The sequence below is a fragment of the Macaca nemestrina genome, chromosome 8, assembly GCF_043159975.1.
Source record: "Macaca nemestrina isolate mMacNem1 chromosome 8, mMacNem.hap1, whole genome shotgun sequence".
In the NCBI taxonomy this organism is placed as follows: Eukaryota; Metazoa; Chordata; class Mammalia; order Primates; family Cercopithecidae; genus Macaca; species Macaca nemestrina.
The window spans coordinates 72,211,740-72,219,010 of record NC_092132.1 but is presented as its reverse complement, the minus strand read 5'-3'; positions in this window follow the sequence as shown (position 1 = coordinate 72,219,010).

Here is a 7,271-nt window from a genome sequence, read left to right as displayed (position 1 = left end):
ATATCAATTAACATTTTTTAAAAATATGTTTTATTTCCCTCAGTTGTAACTTGATGCATGTTCATGGTAAAAAAAAAAAAAAAAAAGAATTTGAGGCTCAAGAGTAGAGTAATTTTCCTAGAAACTCCATTGACTAAAGGCTTTGCCCTCAAAATCCCTGAATCCCAGAGAATAGAGTTAATCCTCCCTGTACTTGAAAGAAGTAATAGAAAGCCATTCATTAATCAGAATCTGTGTAATAGCCAAGCTTATGAACAGGTTCAAAATGGCTGTATCAGTGAGAGTTGCTCAAAGAAGCAGAACCAAGGAAGTGACTTACACAGTTGTGGATCTGATGTCTTAGCACGTTCGGCTGTTACAACAAAATACCATAGACTACAGAGCTTAGAAAAAATGCTGGTTTATTTAACAAATTTTTATCCAGGTAAATTTAACCTGCCCCTTTGCAAGAAAGATTAAATTAGTCGATTAAGATGTGGAGAAAATGTAATTCCCAGTTTAGTTAAATCCAAAGGTGTAAGCTGAAGATACTCTGATTAAACTTTAAGTCCACTCTTGGTGTTTGAACTGTGCCACTGCCTCTCTGTGGAAGTGCTTCAGAATTTTATTGTTACTCTTATTGCTTGTGCCAAATACTGGTGTGATAGTGCTTACATGGGTCATAACCATCATTTTAAAACTTTTTTTTTTTTTTTTTTTTTTTTTGAGACAAGGTCTCTCTCTGTCACCCAGGCTAGAGTGCAGTGGTGTAATCACAGCTCACTGCAGCCTTGACTTCCTGGGCTCAAGTAATCCTCCCACCTCAGTCCCTGCAGGGACTAGAGGCGTGCACCACCACACCTGGCCAATTTTTTTTGTTTGTTTGTTTGTTTTTTGAGACGGGGTTTTGCCATGTTGCCCAGACTGGTCTAAAACTCCTGGGCTCAAGGGATCTGCTGGCCTTGGCCTCCCAAAGTGCTGGCATTGCAGGCATGAGCCACCATGCCTGGCCAAAACTTCAATTCCAGACTCAGTGCATGTCTGCTTGCCTGCCTTGCTACCCTGTGTGTCCCTGAACAAGAGTGTCTGGAACAGCCAGCTCAGAGAATGGCATATAAAGGCTATCAGTGCCTATGCGTAGAATTGAACTGAATTTCTACATCATTGTATATGGATGGACTGTATCTAAAGACTAAAGAACAAACTAAAATCAATTAAAAATCATTTATTAGCTGGGCGCAGTGGCTCACACCTGTAATCCCAGCACTTTGGGAGGCTGAGGTGGGCGGATCACCTGAGGTCAAGAGTTCGAGACCAGCCTGACCAACATGGTGAAACCCCATCTCTACTAAAATACAAAAATTAGCCAGGCGTGGTGGCAGGCACCTGTAAACTCAGCTACTTGGGAGGCTGAGGCAGGAGAGTAGCTTGAACCCGGGAGGCAGAGGTTGCAGTGAGCCAAGATCGCACCACTGCACTCCAGCCTGGCAACAGAGCGAGACTATCTTAAAAAAAAAAAAAAAAAAAAAAAATCATTTATTAGATCTGTCATCTGAAACCTTTTTAGAAAGAACTAAAGTGTAAATTTGAAAAAATAAATGCTATTTGCACTTCTATTTTTGATGTGAATCATCATTATAATGAAAGTCTCTGCCTTCTTCAGAAGTATGAATAACAGCTGCTAAATCTTTCCATCAATATTTTCACGTTGCAACAAAAGCAAGCAGGATATGGGGGGTTGTTTCATGCAAAAATATCTTTCACTTTATCAGCTAAACTAAAATCTACTCATGACTTTTTTAGCAAGTCTTTCCTGTTGTGGATATTACCTGTTGTTTGGTCTTTAACCATATTCTTCATTTGTCCAAAAGTGTTTACGAGGGCAGGACAAGTATTTGGTGGTAACTGCAGAAGGCCAGGTGCTATGTGCAGAGAAATGGACAGGAAGAATCCCACTCATTCAGACACATGCGGGGCCAGTTTACCACACTATGAAAGCAGTACATGGCGGTGGTTAAAAGCCCTGGCTTTGGAATCAGGAAGATTTGAATTTGAATTCCAGCTCTGCCACTCATGCTATGTGAGCTGGGGCAAGTAACTTAACCTCTCTGAGTCTCATCTGCAATATCAATATCATATTTACATTTTCCTCTCAGGGCTGGTGAAATATTAAATAAGATGGATATAAAGCATTTAGCATCCTACCAAAAAGAGGTTTAATAGAAGATAGCTGTTATTAAATACTTAATGAAGGGAAAAGTCTAAATTGTGAAATTTTTATTAAAGATTTGTTACTTTTATATACATTTAATAACAAGTCCACATGATGACCAATATCATAACTTTTAACATAATTATCAGTAAATGTTTTTGGAAACCTGGAGAAAGGAGGAGGTAAGTAATTATTTAGCTGAATAAACTGGTATTAATATAGCCTAGTAAAGGACTTGAAAGAATCGTCTTAAATTATTTAGGTAAAAAATGACTTAAATTTACATGTTGTTTCTATGTTAGCTAGAACTTGAAAGTACTTGAAAAAAAATTTCCTGAGTGTTTTATTTACAATTTACTTTCACTATTAAAATTTTATGAAAACTCATTTGATTAGAGATAGTACAAAATTAAATTCTAGCCAGTACTAGTGTGAATGGCACAAGATTTAAAGCAAGCAGAATCCGAGTTGATGTGGTTTTTCTCCGTATGTGTGTTCGTGTGTGTGTAGCATGACATTTATACCTAAGCCCACCCAGAGACCAAAACAAAGTGCTCGTAGGAGAACCAAGCATCTTGGGGTCAGTCGCTTTTAATCAAATTAATGTAAACTTAGCAGAACAAAACCTTCTCTACTAGATAAAAGCTGCTGGGCCTGTGGGCTACTTGGGTTAGAAACATTCTTCAACCTTTTTACAACCGTAGTAGAGAACTACGTTTTTATTCCCCTCCCAAGAATTCTGGGCATATCTTTGGGTAAGGCACTTATTCTCATGAAGCAGTATCCTGGAGAAAATATCTCCTATTTAGGGTTCAGGAAATAGATCTTTTTCAAAATTCTGGGTTACCACTGAGTAAAGACTGTGGGAGAGGAATGACACGACGCCATGCTGTTTACTTTGTCTGTCCTTGGCTGTGGCTCCTCCTTTTGATGGAGTCAGTAATTAGGAATCCAAGTCGCTGCAGAGTTCAGTATTCATGAGGGTTTGGGCAGGCAGCGGCATGGAGTGCCCAGGGATTCCAACATATTCTCATGACTGAGACACTTTGAGGGAGCCTGACTGGCTAACAGAGAACAGCCCTGACCTTTCAACCCGATGAATTCAAATGCAATTTGTCATCCAATGTAAAATGAATCTGACCATGTGTAATCCTGTATGATGCAGAGGCCTTGTCCCAGGAAAACTCCAGAACATGAAAGAGGGGCATTGAAAAATAAAACCCACCAAATGGTTACGGGCATACATCGATATGCCCATAACAAATTCCTTTTTCCAAAATAATGAACAGCTCTGTGATTCCCTGGGCAGGGTAGACATCATGAACACACACAGGGGTCGAAGTGGGGAGTAGCTGCTGTTCTTTTCTCTCCTTGGAATTTGAAATATGTTTTTATATTTGCTTTTCACTCTCTCCTTTTTAACGTTTAAAAGTAAGCCATCCTGTGATGGTTATTGTGTTCTACTCCTCTTTGTAACCACCAAAGAAGAAAGGTTGAATTGTTACTGTCTCTCTCTTATTTCTGAAAATGCTTTCTCTGGGGACCCTTCTGAATGGATCAGGGCCTGGATCAGGGCAGGATAGAACACACCCTCTGGGAGAGGCTCAGAGAGCCAAACCTGAGATCAAAGCACCCAGTCTCTCAAACTCTCTGAGGAAGTGTCCTGGTAGTTCCAGGACCTACTCTGTTTTTTCCACCCAGGGAGTTTTCGGCTGCCTTAGCATTATTTCAAAGAGCATTTTCAAAGCAAATCTCCTGGCACTGGGTGCAGGGCCACATGCCTATAGTCCCAGCTTGGACTGCTTGAGCCAAGCAGTAAGTTATCAAGGCCACAGTGAGCTATGACTGCACCACTACATTCCAGCCTGGGTAATAGAATGAGACCCAAACTCTAACCCACCCTCCCCCACCAAAAAAGTAAATCTCTTTTCTGCTATTGTTTTTAGTATGCTTAAGCATCACCATTAATTGGGTAGCAGTTATAAAGGCTGGAATGGCCTCCAAGCCCTGTGAATTATGACATGCATTGTTCCATTGGCATTTGAAGTTCATCATTAATGTCCATTTGAAAGCTTACAATTATGAAATAGAGCGATCTTGTAAATAATTCACTGTGTGTGAGCACAAGCACACACTTATTCCTGGAAGTCATTTGGTCAATAAGAGTAAAGAAGCAAAGACTTCTACAGATTTAACCTCTGTCATCTCTATTTTCTCTTGAAGCATTTTTGAGTTTCTTCCCTTGCAAGGTCAAGAAAATATTCAAGTCTGGGTGAGAGGAGAGGCTGAAGACAAGTAGGTTGAAGGGTACAAACATACAGTTAGATAGAAGGGATACATTCAATGCCTGAGAGCAGAGTAGGGTGACTATAGTTAAGAAAAATGTTTTATACTCAGATGATGGACATCCTAAATACCCTGAGTTCATCACTACACATTATATACATGTAACACAATTTCACATGTACCCCATTAATTTGTAAATTTTTTTTTTTTAATTCAAAGGTCTCACTCCAACCTGTCAGAGACATTTCTCAAGCTACAATAAGTTATCATCAGTCTTGCCATTTGTAATTATAGAAGAAATATCTCCACTTTCTAGACTTCTACTTTCATGAGGAGCTCAGCGGCCAAGAATGGACCGTGACCCAATGGAATTGTTATGCTTTGGAATATTTGAAAAGGTGAACTTTTATCTAAACAGGGTGGTCATGAAAACTGTGGTGCATTATTTTCTTTCCCACTTTTATTGTTAAAATAATTGCATTTTGTTGCTGTTAAAATATAACAGGAAGAGATTTGCTGCATATCTTTCTTATAAAACATGTTTGCGGCCAGGCGCGGTGGCTCACGCCTGTAATCCCAGCACTTTGGGAGGCCAAGGCAGATGGATCACAAGGTCAGGAGTTCGAGACCAGCCTGGCCAACATGGTGAAACCCCGTCTCTACTAAAAATACAAAAATTAACCAGACGTAGTGGTGGGCACCTGTAGTCCCAGCTTCTCAGGAGGCTGAGGCAGGAAAATCGCTTGGACCCAGGAGGCGGAGGTTGCAGTGAACCGAGATAGTACCACTGCACTCCAGTCTGGGTGACAGAGAGAGACTCTGTCTCAAGAAAAAAAAAAAAAAAACCTGTTTGCCTCCCTTCCCCATCTTTCTCACCTCCCTATACACAGCTGATGTCCCAGTCACTAATTTCTCACAATCCTGCAATAATAACACACATATTCATACCTTCAAGCCAATGAATGGGCTGTGTTTCCTTGACTCGAAATGACCTTCTTGACCTAGCAAAGGCTCCTCCAAATGTTCAGACTCTCCTGTTACTCACAAACAGGATTAGGTGCTCTGACCTGTCTGCTCACACACACTTCCATGTCTGCACTTAACCTCTCGATTTGACGTGGCTGCTTACGGGTCTTTCTTTCCCTCAGTGAAGAGCAAAAACACCTATTCATCTCAGCATTCTTATTTTTTTAATCTGTGTCATTTTTATAGAGTATGTCAACCTAAATAACAAACAGAGGGAAACTCTCTAAAGCAATATGATATTTATTTGGGAATGGGCATTGCAATAGGAATACATGTGCCATAGTAAGCTATGTGTATTCAGGGAGATAAAGGAAGATTTTTAAAGAAAAATTAATAAATAATTATTTTGCAATAATTATCCTTGGCCACACAGATCAATAACAAGGTGATACCAGTCCAAGGCTGGACAGGAAGTTTTTGGGCAAGTGTCCCTGGCAGAAGTGTTTTGTTTGTTTGTTTGTTTTTAATGTAAGGTTGCAATGGCCTTTGTGCAATGAAAGGTTGTGGTTTTGGTAGAGTCTTGTGTTACATTTTGTTGCTTTTGTTTTTGTTTTCATTTTTGTTTTTGAGAAAAAGGTCTCACTCTGTTGCCCAGACTGTAGTGCAGTGGTGCAATCACAGCTCATTGCAGCCTCGATCTCCCAGGCTCAAGCAATCAAGCAATCTTCCCATCTCAGCCTCCCAAGGAGCTGGGACTACAGGTGTGAGACATCACATCTGGCTAATTTTTTAATATTTTGTAGAGACAAGGTTTTACTGTGTTGCCCAGGCTGGTCTCCAACTCCTGGGCTCAAGCGATTTTCCCTCCTCATACTGGGATTAGAGGCATAAGCCACCGCGCCCGACCTTGATAGTTCTTGTTATCAGGCATTCGTGCATGAGATCCCTTCCTTCATGGCCTTCCCTAGCTCTGTTTGTCAGAGGTTTTAACACAATTGACTCCACTTTGATTCTGACAACTTTCACATGTGCAATGTGATGTGCGATATATATATATACATATATATACACACACACAATGTGGAGTGATTTAATAAAGCTAATTATAGTATCTATGATCTCACTTGACCTGTTTTGTGGTTATACATTTGAACTTTACTTTCTTGTTATTTTGAAATATACATTATTACTGACAATAGTCACCTGCTGTGCAATAGATCTCAAAACTTATTTGTCCTGTCTCACTGAAACTTTGTAGCTCTGGACCAGTAACTCCCCATTCTGTCACTCCTCTCCCCCATCAACCCCACCGCCAGCCCAGGTAACCATCATTCCACACTCATTCTGTGGTTTCTACTTCTAAATTTCACATACAAATGAGATAATCAGCATTCTTAATTTCTATCATAGTGCCTACCCTATGTTACCTTCCATAACACAGCTAGTGGTAAATCATTCTCTGATGGAAGTAAATCAGCAATAATTAGGGAAACTCATCACTCTATCACACTACGGGGTCCACAGCTTTGCCACTCCTGAGGGAAACTGTATTCTTCATTTTATAAAAACACATGCACCACTTAACATTTCAGTCAATAATGGACCACATATATGAGAGTGGTCCCACAAAGTTATAATGGAGCTGAAGAATTTTATCACCTAGCATTTACTATGCTATTCTTTTTATCTTTATGACTGTACTCCTTCTACTTATTAAAAAAAATAGAAAAAAATGAACTGTAAGACACCTTCAGGCAGGTCCTTCAGGAGGTATCCAGAAGAAGGCACTGTTATCATAGGAAATGACAGCTCTATGCCTGTTTCTGTC